We start from the raw sequence: 23,195 nt of genomic DNA on the forward strand, positions 1-23,195 counted from the left end.
ACATATGTCGACATGTGAGATCTGAGCAACTGACGAACGAATGTTAACTAGTACAGTTCAGTTGTCAATATATTCATTTCATAAATTTTGATTTGCATCACTTAAGCCTTGAGGGCTTTGGTCTGTCATTCCTTTAACTAGATCATTGTGGGCTACATAATTTGGCTCTGCCTGGGGGTGTCTTCCATTCAATGATTTGGCCTTAATCAAATTGCCACCACAAAAATTATCTGAGCCACATGTCAAAAAAGTTCTCGATATCTTTTGTCGGTTGATGCTTAGCGCCTTCACTGTCTCCACTCTTCACGCCCATCTCCAGCCCCGTGGCTCATATTCATTTGAGCCTATTATTGGAAAAGTTGCCGCAACTTCGCTAAGCTTTTGTTATGACGATGTTGATGGGCCACTGGACGCAGAGGCGTTGCTCGCTTTAGATTTATCGAAATGGCCATTAATAAATATAAGTATGCAGCCAACGAGTACAGCTCTTCTTCTTCTTGGTGCTGTTGTTGTTGTTGTATCAACTCTCTAGCTTGAGTTATAGCAACCAACCAACACGTGCCCACGGCCCCAGCCAAAAGTTAGCCAAAAAAAAAGTAATACCCAAAATACGAGGTATATTCCAAGTGCCGAACTTTGAATACTTTTTATGAATCAAATGAAGTGTAGTCTGGGTTACCTGAATTCATTTATGATGAATCAAATCTTAGACAACATAATATAAGTCATAAGATGATCAAAATGTTGATAAGACCTACTGAAGTTATGTTCTTATAGATATAGTAAATATAGTAACCTTTCTTTCCAGCTAAACCTTGCCTCATAGCTAATATACCTTTATATAGGTCATATAAAAAAAATATGTATATACAAAAAATCCTTCAAGTTTATGAAGTTATCGACGGCGTTAGCTCAAATCCACTTCACCAAAAAAAAAAAAAAAAAAAACCAAACTTTTTGGCAACACAAAAAATCACGAGGCTCTATACACTGGCATTCCGCACCCCTGTCTCCCCTATGGGCCGCCTCCTGCTGGCAGTAGCTGTGGGGCACAACACGTACGCCAAACGTATTGATTTTTGTGGCACGGAATGCAGTTTGCGGCTTGTGACTTAGTTAGCGAATTATGAAAATATTTGCGCTGTGCATTTTGCCAACCGGATTCTGGTTGAATTACCACGGCCCAAAAGCACGCCGTATTCGACGTCTATGTTGGAGCCAATGCAAAAAGCCTTCGTGCGTTATTCACACATAGTACACACATGAAAATAGATTGACTGTACTGCAAAATATTGATGGTACAGGTGCCGGAGGCGAATTCATCAGCAACTGAGTGAGCTCTTCCAATTGACGCTTCGATGACCTATAAAGCAAATCGTGGAAAACTCACATTACACAGATCGAAGTGCGTATACACTGAAGATGCTCATCAAAGTCCGTTTGGGTAGTGATAAAAACTTTTTTATTGTTGCAGGAGTGGGAGTGAATGTAGATATAAATTTGTCATAAAAATATAAACGCATATCAATTAAATGTGATCGACAGTTGTGCTTACAAAAATAACAGTGTTCATGAGCTTTGACATCGATCATATAAATAAGACCATAATTGCATCAATATCTTATACATTTATGAATTACATACATACGTACATATACATATAACAAAATTGATATTAGTTTTGAGTTGAAAGCAAGTTCTTCATATTTTTAAATTATTTTTTGGGCTTTTGAATATACTATTATACTATATATTTACTTAAAATATTAAAAAATATATATATATATATTTTTGGTTATATACACTTTGATTTTAATGTTGATAAATTATATACAAAAGACCATAATAGCATAACAATTTTATACATTAAAAAATTTAAAAAATTATTTTTGTGTTATTAAAGATATTATTACTTTATATATTTATTTTAAATATTCTTAAAAAGTTATATATTTAAACTTTATTTTAAATATTTTAATTGCATTTTTCGTATTAACATGTAACATTTTTCTAGGAAAATTTATTTTTAATCTATTGTTTAAATTTAGTTTAAATTGATAATTATTACTCTTAAACCTTATTATAAATTATTTAGTCTATAGAAAATCTACATATCCATATGACTACAGCTAATGTCTCACAATTTGCAGAGTAAGCAATGGACTTTTATATTTCAACAGATCTAGATTTTTCATATGTCCACAGAACTATATATACGTGCATTATATTTGCAATACAGTTGTTATCAGGTAACGTTAGAGTGTCACAGACATTTAATTCCACCTTTTTTAGCTTCATCCCAGTATTTATACAAATAATTCCAGCCTAGAGCATTGCCAAGTCGATGTCTGATGTCACAATTTGTTCTTTGCCATTTTGGTGACAGGTGTATTTACAAGCGATGCCAAAATAGTCGTAAAAATACAGGAAACACAAAAAAAAAGAAGCAAACAAACAAGCAAACGAAGCCGAATATGTGAAACATGAAACAAACTTCTAGTCACATAAAAAATAAAATTGTTTTCGCCGTTGCCGAAGAAAAAATCAAAACAAAACGTGTCTATTGGCCAGGAATTGGATATCAGCAGTCGAAACATTACTGTGTTAAAGTTGAGGCATTAAAAGCCGAATTGCTGTGGCACTGGACTGGATGGGTTAAGGGTTAAACGGGGTAGCAGAAAAAAAAGAAAAAAAGAAGCCGAAGAGGAAGTGGAAGAAAAAAAAGTGCGCCCATAAAATTGTTGCCCGTCTCGTTTCCATATAAAATGATTTTGATGGATGATGCTGCGCAGCTTGGGAGCATGTGTTTTGAGATTTACGCCAAGAGCTGAGCAAATGCGAAAGTGTTGCTCTCGGGATGCCCTAGATGCTGCCAGTGATGAGACGTCTGGCGGCAGCTGAGCTCAGTTGATTTGAGTTGCTTTGAGTAGAGTTGAGTTGAGCTGAGTTGAGTTCAGTTTAGTTGACTGCCTGAATACGCTGAGATGGGCGTCTAAGACGCGTGGTTAAATGAACTGGAAAGCAGCTATGGAAGGAGTACGAAATGACGGTTATAAAAGAGAAAGAGGTAGGCGATGTGAGAAAAGTTTTTGGCAAAAATAAGTGCGGGCTATGACAGGCCTAACTATACAGTTTATGAAGAATCCAGGAAAATATTAAATATTAAAATATTTAACAAAATATTTAATGTACATAGATAAACGTTATCTATTTAATATATAAACATTATCTAAATTGAAAATTAATTAATTTTTATGTTTGTCCAATGTCAGCTGATCAAGAAATCTTCATTTATATTTATCTCTCAATCCGGCCGCATCAGCAGATCATAAAGAGAACCTAACTGCCTTCTCGATAAGTCTGTAGCGCCTGGCCTCTGCCTAAGACTCTGCTTAGCCTCAGCGTCTGATGAGTGCGCAGGAGGCGGTGGTCTGCGAGGTCTCCAAGGATATGGCTGTCAAGTTTTACACCGTTGGGTGCTAAAAATCATAAAATCAATGTGTCATAAAAAGTATCAGCGAATCCGGTGCCCAAAAGCCGGCATTAAGGCTAGAAGGAAATTGTTTGAGTTGCGTATTTGTGTTTTATGCCTTTTCAATGGTTGCGCAATCTGTGTAGGTGTGTGCACGTGTGTGTGTGTGTGTGTGTGTGTGTGTGTGTGTGTGTGTGTGTTTCTCTTTATGGCTGTTTACAGATGGCATACTCATACACTTAAGTCAAGCGCGCGAAGGCGGCACTTTAATCAGGGCTGGGAATGCGGCGCTGAGATTTTACACAATTATGCGCCGTTAGTCGACGAAAACTAATTTCTGCAATTTCCTGTAAACAATGCAATTTGCCAAGTGGTGTATAAGCAACAAGAATAACAATAAACTAAATTACTGCAGAGGGAAAATGTAGCACACGCTGGGCCACGCGGGAGCTGCAGGCGGGGCGGGGCGGGGCGGGGGCTCTGTTTCGGAAATAATTAAAATGAGAAGTAAAGCAACTGTAGCTACCTGCTCGAATCCCGCAGACAGGCAAGCAGACCAAACAGATAGACAGACAGGCAGACAGACAGATAGGCAGACAGACAGTCAGTCAGACAGAATAGTTATCGAGTCGCAGAGCTGTCGAGCCGTGGCGCAACATGCGAGGCTTTTGTGCCCCTTTGGCTGGTTTGAGACGCGGCGTCAACTTCAGCTTCGACATTGCTGTCGCTGTTTTTCTTTTTTCCATGTAATTTGATTTCGTGTTCGTTGCTGCTCTTTGTGTCTGTATGTGTGTGTGTGAGTGTCTTTTTTCTGCCATTTGTTCGCACTTTGGTCTCTTGGCACATTTCTGGTACATTTTGCGACGTACTAATGAATGACAGCAACTGCCGACAACATCAGTTAAGACTAGGACAACCATCAGCCAACAGCCAACAGCCAACAGCCAACAGCCAACGGCCGACATCCTGGGCCAAAACAGCGAACAGGCGCCGCATAACTGGCATAATGCTGATGATAATGTTGATGATTTTAAAACGCGCGTGTTTCTCCTGCAATTGCTGTCATTTTGGTGTCATTTGGTGCCATTTGTGGGCGGCTAAGGCTTTAAATTGTTGTCTAGTCCACGCCCCCCTCCCTCCTTCCCCACCTCTGCCATTCCCATGGGCAGCTAGAGACAGGAAACCGGGATATTCGACAGCTTGCCGGTTGAACTCTAACGAGCAGGTCTTGTATTTAAGGAATTGCTCGATAATCTGTGAAGCAATCAAAGGCCAAATTGCTGGTATAAAGATAATTCGCAGTGGTCCGTTGAAGTTGAAGCCTTAAAGTGGAAACAAGTGGAAAGATTGAACAACAATTGAATCGAGTGCATGTTTAGGGCAAAAGTGGAAAGAAAAGGCTGGCTATTGAAGAGCTGTTTTCAAAAATTATTGCCGAAGAAAGATGAATGAAAGGCCAGCAAAGTTGCGAAGGGCGGAGGCTAACCTGCATGCTGATAAAGTTCACGTCTTTTCTTGGAAAATTGCTATGGAACTTGTTTGAGAATTTTTAATATCTTTCATAGACTGTTTGTGGCTCTTAGAAACTCGTGTAAACTTCAGTTATTCATCTGTCTTTAAGGTTCACTGAAGACATAATAGGTCTGCATTTAAGATTGAGAAGAGAAAACTTTTTTCTTTTCTCTCTCTGTGTTTTTCCAGGTATTTTGTGCAAAGTTTTTAAATATTTGATGCGACGAAAATCGAAGTCATATTGGACAATTACAATTCTTATAGTTTAAATTTATAGCTATGGTAAAAGTTGTTTGGAAATAGTTTATTTTGAAGAGCCATTCAGTAGTTGACTTGACTAAAAGAATTACTAAGAAGATCATAAAGTATTTTCTTTAAACTCAACCTTCAAGTTCATATTTTAGTTGTAGACAATGGCAGAGGTAGACGAAATGTGTCACTTGAATGCGTGTAAGCATTGAGCTTGATCAAAATTCAAAAGTTGAACAAAGATGAAGCCATTTGAAGGGACCGCAAACAAAATGGCTGACAGAGAATCATTCCATATTCTGTCAAACTGTCACACGAACATAATGAACTTTATGTCAGCCACAGATACGGATCCAGGCACAATTATATACATACACATATGCAGATATGCACATATGTGTACATGTGTTATTTGAGTAGAGCTGTCGCTGTCATAAAATCAAAACTATGAAAAAACGACACAGCGTCAACTGTTGGCGGACAAAGACGAAACCAGAGATGGTCGGATGGATGGATAGATGGATGGAGGCGAGCCAGGGCGCTGTGCGAAACACTTAAAAGAAAGTAAATAAAAGCGAAAACCGAATTAATTGCTCCACATGGCATACAATTTAGATAGATGGCATGCAGAGCCAGCATGTGATATTGATGACAATAAAACCATAATGGCTAGAACTGCAAATGAAGCCAGCGAAAAGCACAGCTTGCGTCTGTCTGGCGCTGTCTGTTGGCGGTCTGCAGATGGCTTTGAGGCGAAAGCTCAACTTGATATCAGACAAATACGGCTAATGACAACAACAAATAGGTTCATTGTCAGTCCATACGGATATGTATGTGTGGGTGGGTGGGCAGATGTGTGTGTATGTGTGTGTGTGTGTGTGTGTATAAAGCTGCCAACAGAGTTTCCCTCGAACTTTCTTTGACAAAATTGTTTCGGATACTCGCTCAGCAATGAGAGTATATAAGCTCTGCGATACATCTGTCTGTGTCTAGAGGAACACCAATTCAAGCATATAAGCTTTACAAATATGGCATTCTCTGATATTTAGAAAGAGACTTTAAATGCAGTAATCTTTAGCTTTTAATTGGCAAATTCTAAAGCCATAATCATATTCGGTAAATCGAAAACTCTTAAGGAAATGTCTTTTTTGGTTCGTGAACGAGTATTACAAGGTCTGCAGTACACCATTGGAGTATTCATTCTTTACATTTACTACATGCAGAAAATAATAACGAATACTCGTTGCACTTTTAAAATTTAAAACTAAATTTCCATTATATATTTTATATTACATTTATATGTCGTAAAGTAAAATTAATCATATAATATATAATATATAATATATAATATATAAATAAAAAAAATATTATTTGAATAAAAAAAATAAAAACATATTATATTATTAAATTTTATATTTTAACATAATATTAAATATGCATAAATTTGTTATCTATTCATATTAATAAATATAAATTATGATTCCTGAACATCTTTAAGTAGAATAAAATATGCACAACTGATTCTTAGGGTATATATCGAGCTGTTGACAATCTGATCGAGTGGCTGCGATTCAGCTCACGCGCGAATGAGCCATTGACATGCTGTGCAGTGCTATCGGAGTGCTTCAATCGCAATCAGCCAAATAACTTTGCGCTAATTTGTCTGTGTATTGCCCCAGTGCTCGCAGCATTCGCATGAATTAAAAGTCGGCGATGTTCTATAACCTTCAGCAAACAATTCCAAGTAATTTATTTATTTCAGGCCACAAAAAAAAACACAAGAAAAATGCAAGCAAACAATGGCAAATGCAACTGAAACTTTTGCAAGTTTTACTTTAGCGCCTGGCAAAAAAAGAGCAAAATGCAAACAATACAAAATAAACGGAGACACACAGAAAATATTATTAAAAGGAGGCAACCCGCACGAGGGCAGGAAGCGAGGAATGCGGAGAACGGAGGGTGACTGTGTCTGCAGACGCGCAAAACTACAGAACAGAATGCGGGGCACATGAGGCAGGAGGAGTCAAGGAGCTGAGGCCCTCATGCGCTGAGGAGAGTAGTGAAGCAGCGAAATGTTTCTGGCAGGTTGAGCGAAGCTCCTGGGGCCCAGCACTTGTGGGTGCAGTTTGAGGCCAATGGCAAAAAAGACCTTTGAGAAAAATCTGAAAAAGCTTATCCTGGAAGCCAGCGCTATAGATATGCTTAATAATTGTATGGAACGAGTTCTGAATGTGATATTTACTGGATTGCAGCTGAGGTTCGTTTGAATTAAATTGGATGGTTAAATGGGCAAGTAAAAATAGTGAGAACTACTATATGAGAGTCCATTTTAATAGGAATTATGTTATTATATAGTAAATTAGCTAATCTAGCTTAAATGTGATTAGCTTATATACCAAATAGTTGGGTGGTTATACGGATGAAACAAGCTAGAAGTTAAGCTTGTTCTACAAGCCAACACAACTCTGTAATCATTCGGTTTTATCATAATTTTGTTTTACTAATAACTTATTTAGGGATTTCTGACATATCAGCAAATTGCCAACTGAAATGAATTCTCTTTGTTAAGTTCACATGCTGCGCGATGTTTTCTACTCCAATTTCCCATCCGTCACAATCACTTTACTCTCCTCGCTGTCAGTCAGCTAGGTCTGCAGCATGCCCCAGTTTACCTCGTGTAACGCTGCCACGCTTTACTCCACACACATGTGGCAGCGGAATAAGCCTAACCAGGTATTCATTTGGCAATTCGTTCTGAGTTCTGTTTTATTCAACTGATCCATAAGCCTGTTCGCCTTACACATGTTCCTAAGTTTTTATGCAAACAGAATATATTGATATGATTGTTGTTCCAGCAGTTTGCAGAAGTTGTGCTATTCGATATCAATGTTCCTTGAAAACGTCTTGCGAGCAGGCATATAAGCGCTGGCATATAAGAGTAAAGGCTTCTTTGAGTCAAGAAGAAGTTGAATAGGTATCTGCATAGTTGTGTACAAACATATATGTATATATAAAGAGTATCCCAGAAACTCTATAAGACGATAATAAGCGGACTTGTATATTACAATAGTATATAGTAATGTTGAAATTCATTTAAATCTTAACTCAACAGAGCAACAAAAGACATGTAATCAAATAAAAAACCACATTAAATGGGAAAATACTTTCTTTTATATGTGAAAATGAAATGTGATTTTTTGTGATTTTATATACAAGTTTATGTAGAATAAACGTTTTACGATTGTTAAGGCAACTCGACAATTGAGTACAGGGCAGCTCCCAGTTGTATATTCCTGAATCGAGAACTTATTCATGTAATATTTTATTTGTTTCCTTTTCGGAACTGATGCTGTTTCACTTCTGACTTTTAAGCGAGAGTATGAGCACCTTAAGACGTTCGACTGTGCAAAATAGCTGAGTTGAGTGTTCTCTTGACAGCTCTATTATGTACTCGCTCTAACAATTGTGCATATGCGGAAGTTTTTAAATTTCGTTTTGCGTGTTGCCTTGTCTTGTTTAAGCTATTGATTGGGCTCTATTGAAAGTTTATGTTGCTAGTGAATAGAGAAGAATCAAGTTATTTAATTTTTGACTATTTTATTTCATTTCAATAAAATATTTCTATATACCTCTGATATTTTTGTATTTTAAGGCCATTGTAAATAGTTCAAGAAGTATTCGATTTCATCTGTCTGCCTTAAAGTTATCTTATATGCTATTTATTTATAGAACATGGCTTGATTGGCCGTTGCTTATATTTGGAGACAGCCTCTAACCCAGTCGCAAGGTTTGGTCGTTATTTACCTTGAATTTCTATATATTCTTTTCAGCCAATTACACAAAGAGGGAAGAAACATGGAGCCAAAGTGAGAGTGAGATGGCAGTGTCAGAGAGAGAGACGGAGATAGAGAGAAAGCGCTCGGATGACTTACTGCGAGATTGGAAAAATGTGGCGCCACTTTCACTACTCTCTTCAATTGAAGGATGGGCAATGACAAGCAAACATTCTCATCGTGGCAGCTTCGTCGCCAAAAAAAAAAAAAAATAAGGAGGAGGGAAAACAAAAACAAAAGCCAACAAGAAAAACAGAAACGCAGTGAAAAATATGTCAGATGTCACGATTTACTATTTGTTTGCCAATAAGGAGATGAAAATCGATGTTGGCATCTGTCTTCGGCTCTGTTTGTTATTTATTTCGCTTTCAAAGCTGAGGCGCTGTACAAATGAAAAATAAACAAATTTCTTAATGACAATGCTCGTGTTGCTCCGGAAAAGAGTAAATTGATATTGATGCTCATTGAAGCACATTTCGGGCCACAATGCAGCTCGCCTCTGGCCCAGCTCAACGAACTCCAAGCTGTTGCGCATCTGCGGCTTCAAATTCAACAGCGAGTCTTAAAATTTTCCCTTCGTTTTTCAAGACTTAAGCTGGGCGGCAAGCAACCGAGAACTGACAAGTAAAGCTCAAGTCTGTAAATATACAATTCATTTAAAGCACTGACAAATGTTGTCAAATGGAATATCATGTGCTGTACTCTTTTTAAAGAAGATTCTCTTATTAACAAATATTGTAAAAAGCAAATGGAAATGATGTCATACTTTCGCTTAAAGCGGATTGCCTTAAAAGTATATATATTGTACTGTTACTGTTACTGTTAAGGATAATGTTAGTGTTATTGGTACTGTTACTGTCAATAACAAATATTGTACGAAGGAAATACTGATATGAAGAAATTATTGAATTAAAATATGGGGAAAAGAAATTGTTATATGAATTTTACCATATTGTCTCATAAAGTTTAATAATTTAAATATATAAAAGTTTATATTAGAAAAGCGCGATAGGCGCGAGTAGATATAGCTAGACGAGTATTGCATTCATGAATATTAATTTGTTATAATTTTGGATGCTTTTGATTTTTCCCTATCTAACGAATAGAAATTAATGCGAGGACTTGTATTTATACTTATATTTTTTATTATATTTTTGCTAATTTTTATATTATTTTCAATTTCTACAAAATAAAATTAATACAAGTTTACCCCACATCTTACAGACTAAATATTTACCTTTTAAATATTTAAAAAAATTTTACTTTTCATTTTAATTTATTTAAAACTAAAGTAAAATGTAAACAAAGCTAAATCTGAAAATTGTAGCCGAAAATAAAGCACAGCTTTCAAATATTTGACTTTAAGTATATTTTAAATGATTTTCTTTTGTTGTACCAAAATAACTCTCTTAATATACTTATATAATTATTAGACTCAGGTGGCGCTATTCCCCCGAGGCTTTGGCGCGCATTTACCTCTTGCATTTGCATATTGTTTATATTTATTTTTGATTGTTTTGAACCCGTTTGCCTAGGCGCACATGCTGGAAAAGTTTCACTGGAACACATTTACTTTATGCGATTTTAATTTACTTGTTTTCTTTTTTCTGTCTCTTATCTCGCAAGAAACTCTTTAAGTGGCATGCGTAAAAGTAGATGCCAATGTTTATGTGTACAAAAATTATGGTTTGTTTGTACCTTATGCATAAATCACGCAGCGAATTGAATGTGCTTAAAAGGAAAGTGAAAGAGAAAGAACATATAATGAAGAAGAGATCGATATATAACACTATGTAAATATTGGAATAAAGTAAGTAAAGTGAGACTGATTGATGACTTTGATTGATGGCATACGGAAGTTAATTGGAAGTAGGCATCATATAGGATATGCCCTCTTTAAGAACAACAACATAAATATTGGCTTAAAACTACTTTTCGATTTCTCATAGGCCTTTCTCAACTGGGTGACAATTTATATGAGGAACGCATTGTTTATGCATGGATATTTTGAATAAATAACCCTGTCGATGTAATATTTATAGCCGACACTCAAATAGAAGTAAAGCCAGCCATTCCCATCAGTGGGTCACGCAGCGGGCATATGGAATAAGTGTTTCCGCCAAGTGTACAAGAGGCCCCTGTTAAAGTAGACAAAATTTAGTTGCTACACACATGTGGAGCAACATACAAACACACACACATACACATATACAAGTCACATAAATCTTTTTATTTGTCATTTTTATTGGTTTTTATTATTATACCTTTTTGCGTATATGTGTGTGCGTGTGCGTGTGTGTGTGTGTGTGCCGCTGACATTGTACTCGTGCTTATCCTGTTTGTTGTCGGCCGTATGCGATATGCGTGCTCAGAAATGTCTCGAACCGGGTGACAAGACACAAAACAAATGAAAGACGTCACAGCTGTACCTAAAAACATTCCAATTGCCGCTGCGTATATGTATGTATATATGTATGTGTGTGCGTATAACTAAAATTTCATAAAACGCCAGAAATATTAAATAATCCTAAAAAGAGGATTTGTATCATATATGTAAACGTATTTATGTGTCGCTGTCACTACTTTCGCCGTTTCACTTTTATGTTTATGATCTGCACCTCGCACAAAACATTTAGTTTGTATGAGTGTGTGTGTGGGTGTGTGTGTGCGCGTGTGCGATTCCAATCAGCAGCCAAAAACTACTTCAGTTGGCAAGCAAAACAGCAGACAAACACAGACAACACACACACACAAAAGAGCCAAACAAAACGAAGCTCCAGCGTCCGTTGGCGGCGTAGACGGGTCTCAGACCTCGAACCAGAGTCAAAGGGACTCCAACAAAGTCGACCCCAGAGCAAGGCTAGACATTCAGGGGCTTTTTTTTTTTTTTTGCCAACTAACGACAAAATTGACAAATATTCGTTATATGGTTTTCTGGGTGAGCATGTTGTGCTAGCAGGCGCCCCACTCTCCCCCTCCTCAACCTCTCTCTCCCCACCCTCTCTCTTCCCACACCACTCCAGTCCATTTCCCATTCAATTGTTATTTTCGTGTGTTTCGCAGGCTTTTGAGGCCGCAGCTGGCGTCGCCCGGTCGCTAGGTGGCTTCGCCGTCGGCTTTGAACCATTTTTAATTTGTCTGCCAACCAAATTGAAAACTGTCAAAACTGTTAACGTGGCCTCTTGTGTGTCTGTGTTTCGGCCAGAGACATTATAAGTTATCGAGATGCGGCGATTAGTTTCAGGTCTATAAAGTCATTTCGTTCAAGAATCTAAACAATTTCGGCGTTTAGTTGGATCTGCGATAATAACTAAATATATTTAATTGAGACTGAAATGGAAGCATAGAAATGAAAATATGAGAGTCAGTTTGAATTAAGTGAAAAGTGAGTTAGGGAACATAAATGACGGCAAAGTAGTTGAGTGAGTTGTTAAAGCAAAAGCTAAATCGTAATTTTATAAAGAGAAGAAAAGTTAATATAATTTATATTTGGCTTATATTCCGTTATATTCTATTCATGGATTTTATGAAAGTCTCTTAGCATGCCATATCCATATGTCAAGCTGAGAGCACACACAATAAATTTGACACAAAATCCGAATTATCGTTCATAAATAACAGATTTACAGTTAAATGACAATACGAATTTTGACCTAGTTTTTGTCACAGATTTCAAATTTCATATAGAAATAGGTAGAAATGTCAGTTAGTGCACAGTTGGCTTAAATGTCGAATAGTAATTACTGCATTAAAATTTGCAATAAATTGAATTGAAAGCGGCAGCTTATGCAATTTATTCAAGTTCTATTATTGCATTTTTTGTTTGTATTTGTTATCACATATTAGTTTCGTTTTAAGCCGCTTTCAAAGTGCTGGCAAGCCGAAATTCGGGTTAAATTGAATATTGATAAAGCCTTGCCTGAAGCGAAAGAAAATGTGTTGTAATATTTACCGGAAAGCAATTTGGCTGAAAGGTGCACGCCATTCCTATCGATAGCTGACTGTGGTTGCGTGCGAGCGGCTTTGCACACCTCTATATGCTGTGTGCACACCTGTACGTGTGTGTGTGTGTGTGTGTATGTGTGTCCATGTGCGTCAAACGTTAACGGTGTGAAATGGCGCATATGTAAGCAGGGCCCAATGGATTTATTGCTTTTAACACAGGACTTATAGACGGTTGCGCCTGGAAGCCGTTATTGTCTGTTCGTCGCGTCGCCATGGGCCATTCGCCATTCGCCATTCGCCGTTCGCCATATTCTCTGAGTTTTGGCCATGTTGCGACGTCGCGATCTGGCTTAAAATCTAATCGACGCCTTTCGAACTGGACTACGGCCGTGCTTTGGCATCGGGGTCGGCACGTTATTTACTGACCGGAATTACCACTTTCAGCGGCATAATAGATTACACACACACATATGCAAGAGTGTACGCCCACACACACACACACACACAGATGAGTAGTGGCGGACAGTTGGATACGCAGGCAATCGAGCCGCAGTTACAGTTACGCACAACACTTGTAATTGCTTGTTGTTAACGACAGGAAGCGGGCGGCACTTGGGGCCCCACCCGGGCACACACTTATGCATATTTAATGAGAGCCGATTTCCTTAGACCCTCACCGCCCCCACCCCCCCTGGCAGAGCACATATGGCTACAAATTGTTGGCGGGAAAGCTTACGGCTTTTTGGCTATTATTAGCAAATCGCTTAAACAGGCTAAGGCCAGGCAGGAGCTGAAGATTTCGCATTTAAATTGATTTTCGGGCTCTGGCATTTAAAATGCGAGTTCGATTTGCTGGCAAACGAGCAATTGCCAGCCAAGGCAGCTGGCGAGCTTACATAACCCACTGCCATAGCAGCTATGCAAGTTTTGTGTGTTGTAATCTACTTTTGTGTACGTGTGTGTGGATGTGTGTGTGTGTGTGTGTGTGTTGGTGCTAGTGCTGATAGTATTGAATTATAGTGCATATTTGGGTCATAGAATTTGCTGGTGCAACGAACAAAATACAGAGATAATGTGAGCGATTGGGCTGGTCTTCCAAGTAGAGTGTGATCCATTTAAATAAAATGGTTTAATAACGGATTAGCCAGCATGAGAGAGGATTTCCACTGGAACTTCATAATGGCAAATTCATTTACACAGCTCGGAGAATAATTTAGCCTCTCTTTTGTTTTTTAGTCACTTGAATAAAAATCCTATTCCTTTGAAATTTTATTTAGCAAATGTGCAGTTTTATTTTCATTTCAATTTCAATTCTGTATTTTAATGAACTCTTTAATCTAGCTCCTGAACTCTCGATATAAACTGCAAAATATTACCTCAATCATTCCAGCCGTAAAACACAATTCAATGCAGACATCTTGGAGGCAAAATCAAACTGCGTCAACAAAAAGCGATTAAAAAATATATTTTTAATTACCGTAAACTTATAAAAACTTTGATCATTAATCAACGCAGCTTTCAACCTACAAGTGCAATAAATCAAAGCAAGTGCGTAAACAATCCCAGGACCAGGATAAGAACAGCCAGTCCATTGACATCTCTCTCTTTATCGGATCGACGCTGAGTTCGACTTTTCAACGAGACACTTTGGACTCTTGGCAAACAACAAGCAGAAGCCAGCTACCCCTTGCCTCTGCTGCCAGGTCGTGCCTTTAGTCTTAAAACTTTTTTCATGCCCATTGAAAGTTGTTGTTCATAGAGTCGGAAGAGGGCGAACTCCAATTCATAAAGTATATAATTTCGTTAATAGAACACCTAGCGGACTTCACTTCGTGCGTCTAGCTGGGCATTATGAAAACTATTTGGGAATGATTAGAGATACGCTAGATAAGCATTTGCATATATTAAATAAAGTGGATTACTTGGCAGTTATGTAAATATTTGTCTTGCTCTTTGATAGTAATAGTATAATATTTTTTTTATATGTTTAAGCAGCTCTATGGCGTATTGAAATGCTGGAAACTGAGGTGAGCATATAAACCATTCAAACATTATTATGCATTAGTAATTCTTTTTATCTATAAAGGCAGAATTAAGCTTTATTATTTGTTATATACGTATAAGAAAGTGTCCCATTTAAAATAAAAAATAAAATAAAATATATTAAATTATTATTTTAGGGTATCTCTTAGTTGAATACTTTCTCTTGCTTGCTAGTTTTAAATCACAATAAAATTTTTTTTTTTTTTTTTTGAATGCTTGAAATGTTTGCAAATATTTTTAAGAGTTCAACTTTGGCAGCCATTAGATTTAGTTTTCTGTTTTTATTTTATTTTATTCATATATATTTTAGCTAAAGTTTGAAAAAAAAAGTTGCCAAGTTTTTAAAGCAATGTGTCGGATTTATGATTATTTAATATACTTTAAAATATATATATAAAATAAAATATATAATATAAATTTATTGCCAATATCAAACAGTAAACAGCTTAAGTTATATATATTCATGTACAATATGTGTGACGTTTACTAAGCGTAAGCAGACGTCAAAGTGCACTGGCTTATTAATGAAATGAAACTTACTCAGCTAATAAATTTCATTTATTAATTTGTCAAGATTTGTTGGGGAAAGTGTATTCAGTCACCCATGAGAGGCAGTGCGAAGCGCGCAGTTGAAGTTGGCAAAGTGAAGAGAATTGTAGCTGCGCTCGCAGCGGCTGGCAGCAGTTGTCGTCAATGAGGAGTGAGTCTTTAATTACTTGTAATTTGTTTTAATGCCACTTGAGGGCAATGCAGAAGCTGGCATTCGAACGCATTAAGCACCTGGCTGCGCAGCAGAGGACAGAGCGCTGCCTCTGGCTGCTGCCGCTGCTGCTGCTGCTGCTGCTGCTGTTGTTGTTGCTGCCTTCTGTTACATGTTCTAGTAATCCTTGTCGCAAGCTGCTCATTTCGTTTGATTTACTTAGCAACTTAATAAAAGTTGGAGCTGCCGCTGTATGCCAGCAGCTAACAGCCAGCACTTAAATGAGTTATGAAACAATTTGTGGAGCCAACGTGCTCGCTTGCGTGTACTTAGACGCGTATGTGGACGCTTCACTGTACAGGTATGCGAGCGAAATGCGAGTATGTGACCGAAATTGATCATTAAACATTGAAATCGAACGGGAGTGGATGTACATACATATATCAGTCTCTCTTTCTCTTTCTCTTTCCTTTCTCTCTTAAATTTTTTTTTTTTCGGGCTCAATCCCCATTGCGTCAACTCGCATTCAAGAAGATAATTTGGTCCGAAACTCATTTCATTTAATAGCGTGCAGGTTTATGAGTCAAACAGACGCAGCGAATGGGCAGGAAACGTACGCGGATGATGCCGCGCATTCAAATTGCAGATTGACAAACGTTCTGTGTGTGTGTGTGTGTGGGTGTGTGTGGGTGGGTGTGTGACTATATTTGCGATGTCCTTCTGGCAGTTGAGTGTAAGTGTCAGGGTATGCGTGCGATTGTATGTGCGAGCAGAAGCAATTAAAATGCGGCAAACGACGCAGTAAATGAAGCAAATGTTCCAAATGCGTTTGCCAAAAGCATTGTGGGTTAACTGCAAGGTTGTGCGGGCATGTGTGTGATAGTAATAGTGTGCATGTGTGTGTGTGTGCACCAAATTAACAAAGCCAGACCACCAGACCACCAGACGACCAGACGACCAATAACCAAATGCCAGCGTAGCGGGCTCGAACAATAGCGTTGCCTTCACAGATTTGATGGGAATGGTGAATGGTGAATGGTGATCAGCTTGGTGTAGATGATGATGATGACGTTGGTGCTGTGGGTTAGTTGCCGTAATGCTATTGGCTGCCATTGACGGCGGTAGAGGCGTACGCCGCCAACCGCAGTCAAAAGGATTCACTGCAAAATTACTCAAATTGAGTTGGGATTTGAAATTGCGTGAAAAGACGCATTGGCGTTCATTTCAGCTCGCCCAGCTCGCTGCGAACTTTCCATTTGCATTTGCGCCAGCCAATGCTAGCGAGCAATCATAAAAGTCAACTAACTTGCTGCCACTACACGCCCCCTGCTCGGCATCGCCTGTTGTTGTTCATGCAGCAGCAGCAGCAGCAGCGGAAGTCCTTGAGCAGCAGCGACCATCACTAGCGGCACTTTCGCCTGGCATTGTGCATAGTTTATGTGCCGTACTTTCTTGTTCGCCCCCCCGCTCGGCCCGCGCTGTGACCCGCCTTTGTTTTGGCATTTTAATTAAGTTCTCGCACTTGTAATAAACGACGTCGCTTGATTTGTGCGCTGCCTGACATCATTATGGTAATTGCACAAGGGCACAACTAAATTTGACAATCAGTCGACTCGACGTTCGACGTTCCACGTTCTCCTCTGCCAGAATTCTCCACAACGTATTGTGTTTTGGTTTCGTAAGTCTGCAATTTAAACAAAGCTTTGATATTTGATTTTTATCGATTCCATATGTGTAAGAGAATTGCGGGTATATCAGCTGCAGTCAAAGTTAATACATAAACATAAGTATTTTTAAATATAATCATGTATTTACAGAAAAAAAGAAATTCTTTTCTTATATCATATTTAAATTACTTTCTATTAATAACAATTTAAATTGCTTTTTCAATGTCAAGCCCAAGATTTAAACAATCTCAGTTAACCTCTATAAAGACACACTCGGCGAACTGCTCTCATCTTTCTATACATACATATTCGCTTTTTATGCTTTTGGATTCTTGTCTTCAGTTATTGGCTGTCAGTTTTGATGGATTTGTTTGGATTTTGAGTTGGCTCACGAAAGACAGGCGAACAAATTGAAACAAATTGCGTTTGCCTTGAATTTGCGTGAATAACAATCTTATTACGTGCCTGAAGGCAGGCATTAATGAGCCCGAATCTTATCATTAGGCGAGCACAAACTAAATGCATTTTATAAACAATCAAATGTGCCATTAGGCGGTCACTTATCACACTTGGCCAACTTTTGGCGAACAGCAGTAATAGGCCGCAAGCCAAGAAGAGAAACGAAACAGAAAAAAGAGCAGTCAAAAGGGTCTGGCACACGCGCCATTATGAAATAGCCCCAAACACGTGATTTGCGGCCATTAAAAAGGCCCAGCAGAGCCGAAAGAGTAAACTGCCTTTGATTTATTTACAGTGCAAAAAGAACGCCCCGAAGTAGGCAACGCGAATCGCGGGCCCAAAGCCAAGGCAAGCCAAGAAAGTTTTGACATGCAATGTTAAAATTAAAGTAAACTTCTTTCGCGTGTTGACATGTTTATTTTTTCTTGTTTTCTCTGCACGCCCCTCCGGTATTCTAGCCTAAGTATCGGGGCGTAGTCGAAAGTTAAATATGCAAAGCATTAAGCAAAAGTTCTATGAGGCCGAAGCCAGCTGAAATGTGGCATGTGGAATTGCGGAATCATTTTTAATGTGCGAATATGAGGAGCATTTTATTGATCTCACGGCTGACTCCACAAGCAGTAGCTCGCTTCCGAAAATCCATTAGAAAGCATTTGCAGTCGAGTACATGAATTATGTAAACATGTGTTTCTCTCTCTCTCTCTCGTTTTTTTTCCTCTTTTGGTAAATTGTTTTAAGGTTTTTGATATTAGCTTGGGCACTTTGTGACCGGGTTGCATAATTTAATATTAATGAACCGAAAAATCGATTGTAGGCACAGGCGCAGAGGCACAGGCACAGGCTGGAATTAAGAGCGCTGTGCGGTAAAGAAGTTGACATACTAAATTCGAGTCGGCTTACGTTAAGAGTTGAGGTTAGTCTTATGTATTGCAGGCATATACGTATACGTAATACATTCAATTATTTTCAAGTTAGCTGAATTGGTGTAGAGCATATACTAGGCATATATACCGTATACTAGGTATATGATTGATTTTTATATACATAGCCATGCCTTGTAACGATGGCTTTAATGGGACAGTTGAAGCATGTAAATCTCAATGTTATGTCTCTCAAATGGTCGTATATATAGCCAGATGATTCCGTCAAATATGGGCATCCCTTTAGGAATTTCGGTCAAAGAAAATCAAATTTAATAACTTTAGTTATTAACTTAATGCCTTCATTATTATTATTATTATTCAATATTGCCATTCCATTAAAGATATCTACACATTCACTTCACATAATTAATGAAATACTATTGTATTTCACTTCACATTTGATTGTAACACTCACAAATTTACTCTATTATACAGTAGTATAATAGAGTAAATAAACAAATGTAGTCAGTCAGTCTACGGCACAGCCTCAGGCAAACCTGACTATTCAAACTAAAAAAAAAAAAAAAAAAGTCTGCGCTCAATCACTGTCACAAAAACTGAACAAATTCTGGACCAGGCATTAGCCAGCCTTAATAGTAATCAATTGAGGTCTAAAGCGCCTAAGCGTCCCGCAAAAAAGGTTCTAGCCCAAAAACGACTAAACTCAAGTCTAATGAAGTTGCACCAATTAAGAGTATTGGCAGTCTTCCAAGTAGACGCAGCTCGGATGATGAGAACTAATACTTCTTGCCTGTCAACAATAGTAACTAATAGGGAAGTTCAAGGCCAAGGGATCAATAAAGCTATTGATCATAGCTCTTATGTTATAAAGACTACCTCAGGACGTGGATTGCGCATTCAGTGCCTTGACATTGACTCCTATATAATTCTTATTCGACACTTTCATGATGAAAATATTGAATCCCATACTTCTCAAATTAAATCTGAAAGGGGATTCTGCACCGAAGCACTCCTATTGAATGGATTAAAGAAGAGTTTGCCAAGCTAGGGCATTCAACTCGCTATGTAACTAATATCAAGAAAAGTTTTTCAGGTCATTGCACAACATAGATGCAGTTCAGTGTCATTGCTGTCAAAAATTACTGTCGTAGACCTTTTGTTTGTGTGAAGTGTAGTATGAATCATCCATCAACAGATTGTCCACGTCAGAAAGGCAGCATGAGCCAACCGCCAAAATGTGCGAATTGCCTTGGAGAGCATGTCGCCAGCTATAAAGGTTGCAAGTCCTTTAAGGAAGCTTGCGAGATCAAAGAATCTTCAAAAACGCGGCAAGCAAATAAACTTGTAGCTGACTGGTAATCGTTGAACGTTGGTTGTAGTGTGCCAAACGAGAGCCCTCAGCAGCAATAAGCTCAAAAATATCGTTCACAAAGCTGTTCATGATGCTCATTGCTTTCGACGAGATTCCAGTATCAGGATGGACCTGCTCTAGCACTAAAATGTAGATGCACTTCTTCTTCTTAACATTCTTGATAATATTCTTCGGGGCCTTGCCAGCCTTTTTGGCTGCCTTTCCACTTGTCCTAGGCGGCATTATTATTACTTTATTGTATTTATTGTATTCACTGAAGTTCACTTTTACTCACTTTCCCATAAGTGGCCTTGAACTTCCCTTATTAGTGACTGCAGTTTCATTAACAGCTCCTTCACTTGGATTTGCTTTATTATTGTCGACAGGCAAGAAGTTTTCATTCTCATCATATGTATCAGGTATTTTTGGAAGACTATAAGTACTACCAATTGATGTGGTATCATCAGATTTAACCTTAAACTTTCCTTTTTAGTGACTGCAGTTTCATTAACAGATTCTTTACTTACTTATTATTGTTGACAGGCAAGAAGAATTCGTCTCATCATCCGAACTGAGTCTACTTGGAAGACTGCCAATACTCTTAATTGGTGCAACTTCATTAGACTTGAATTTAGTCGTTTTTGGGCTAGAACCTTTTTTGCAGGACGCTTAGGCGCTTTAGACCTCAATAGATTCTTATTTAGGCTGGCTGATGCCTGATTCAGCATTTGTTTAGTTTTTCTGACAGTAATTGAGCGCTGACTAGCCTCAATAGCACCAATATTACAATATTATTATGTATAAACATGTCGGTGTCATCATCAGATAAACAGTTCAATGAGCCTGTATCATCCATCGCCTCGACATCCACGAAAGAATCAGTATCCAATAGAATAGCATTATTTTCCATTTGGAAAAAATGCACGCCAAAGGCGCCCGGACTCTAAAAAGAGAGCAAGCACAATTATTAAAGTTAGAAATCCAAAAATAAAAAATCCAAAAATAAAAAAAAAAAATACACTTTTTAATAAATTACTTTTTTTATTTTATTTTTTTTTTTTTTTTTATTTTATTTATTTATTATTTATTTTTTTTGTTTTTTTGATTTGAACAGTCAGGTTCGCCTGAGGCTGTGCCGTAGACTGACTGACTACATTTGTTTATTTGCTTCTATACTACTGTATAATATAGTAAATTTGTTGACGCCTACTGTGTGTAGATCTCAAATGTGAGTGCTACAATTAAATGTGAAGTGAAATACAAAAGTATTTGATTAATTATGTGAAGTGAATGTGTAGATATCTTTAATGGAATGACAATATTGAAAATTATTTGACAGAAAAATAGTGGCTGCAACGCATTGAATAAGCTCAGTATTGATTTTCACAGAAGGCTTGATAATTGAGGCAACTCCTCTTCTATGTCGGTTTGACAAATGATTTGGTAAGTAAATATGATATCCATTTATCTTGAGTAAGTCATTTCTTTTTAAGTGTGTTTCAGAATTCTTAATGAGTTAGAGTGTTCAGCAGAACTATTCAATAATAGATGTGCCATAGATCTGTTTTGCCATCTTGCAATTAGTTTGCATTATCATCATTATTATTATTATTCTAATCATTGCCATTCTCATTACTTATAATTCAATACCTGTTTAAATTACAAATTATAAATATCTATTTAAATATTTAATTATATATGCCATTTGATCATGCATCATTTCAAGTCTACTCCACACTTGAGCATAATTTTCAACAATTTAGCGAAAATGTCGTCTTTGTTGCTGAGAGGTGTCAAGTCTCCTTGAGATTTGGTGATTCAGTTATCTAATGAGCAGATATCTCGTGCTGTTTGACACACCTCGATGAGTTTCTCTAGTGCCATGCGAGGCACTTAACATAGTTAGTGCCAATAAGGCAGCCAGAGGACGACGTTCCAGAGCTTAAGCTTGAAGTGCAGTCAGTAATGAAGAGGCGGACAGTTGCATGAGCTGCCATTCCACAAATCATGGCATGAATGCAGCTTTAAAAGAAAGTGGCAAAAGTTAATGAAGTCACTCGGATTTGGCTGAAAGTATTTTTTATAAAACAAAATTAAAAAAAAAAAAATTGTTCTTCACTTTATCAATGAATTTTTTAGAGTAAAAATGTTTTTGGCACAGCTCATAATCTTGACATTTATTTATTTATTTTTTTTATTTTTATTTATTTATTTTTATATTGGTCATGTCATGCGACAGTAAATTGTTTCATTTTCTTTTCTGTATGCTGCTGCTTGTTTGCGTTTGCTGATAAGTTTTATTAATGAATTATTTATGCGTCATATACGCGGCATTTACGGATGTCTCGGGGCCAGCTCGAAAAGCAAACGAAATTGAATACACGTAAAGCAAATAAAGTCAAACAAGCCGCAAGTAAATAAGTTGTAAAATAAAATATTTTAATTATATTTGCGTTGCGTGAATGGCTTAATATTAAAAAAAAATAAATAAAAGTCGAAAGTGAGAACAATAGCTGTACAATAGCTGTTACACTAGAGTAGTAGACTTTGTTAAACTTTTGGGCATATCATAGACTATATTAAGGCAACTCATATTAAAAGCTCTTCGGTCGACACTTGACAATCAGCTGGTTAATAATGCTTTGCCTCTGATGAGTTTATCTCAATTACAGAGCAATTTTCAATTCGAATTGATGGGTCATTCAGTTCCATTGGCAACAGCTGGCTCGATTCTACAACTTAATTGCCGTGTAAAACACCATTAAAACGAACGCAGTGAACACGGCCCGGAGTCGGCAAAAAACAGAAGTGAAATAATGAAAATGGAAGAGGAAAAAACAAAATTGATCAAATGATAATTAAAAATGTACTGCAATAAAAAAGCTCTTAATGACATAATAACAGATGACAAATAATAAATTGTCCAATGAACGAACTACGCAAATTATTCTGCCCAATACACAGGCAGCACTTGTCTTTGTTGTTGTTGTTGCTGTCGTTGTTGTTGCTGTCGTTGTTGTTGCTGTTGTCCCTTGTTAATTATTGCGGTAATTAATACGGAGAGCAATGTTCATTATTTT

At 37.5% G+C, this 23,195-nt stretch overlaps 2 long non-coding RNA genes across 2 annotated transcripts in view; both read right to left on the bottom strand.

Annotated features, from left to right (window-relative positions):
• Positions 1 to 23,195, bottom strand: part of LOC149092162 (uncharacterized) — a 122,920-nt gene that overhangs the window by 25,613 nt on the left and 74,112 nt on the right. The gene's annotated exons all lie outside the window — the stretch shown is intronic.
• On the bottom strand, positions 19,317 to 21,393 carry LOC149092163 (uncharacterized). The gene is made up of 3 exons (XR_016196238.1): positions 21,152 to 21,393; positions 20,643 to 21,058; positions 19,317 to 20,589 (listed from the first exon to the last, which is right to left on the bottom strand). It is a non-coding gene; the product is annotated as an uncharacterized LOC149092163 (long non-coding RNA).

The sequence above is a fragment of the Drosophila navojoa genome, chromosome 2 (genome assembly GCF_054131105.1).
Source record: "Drosophila navojoa isolate 15081-1374.11 chromosome 2, UAZ_NAV_1.0, whole genome shotgun sequence".
NCBI classification, from domain to species: domain Eukaryota; kingdom Metazoa; phylum Arthropoda; class Insecta; order Diptera; family Drosophilidae; genus Drosophila; species Drosophila navojoa.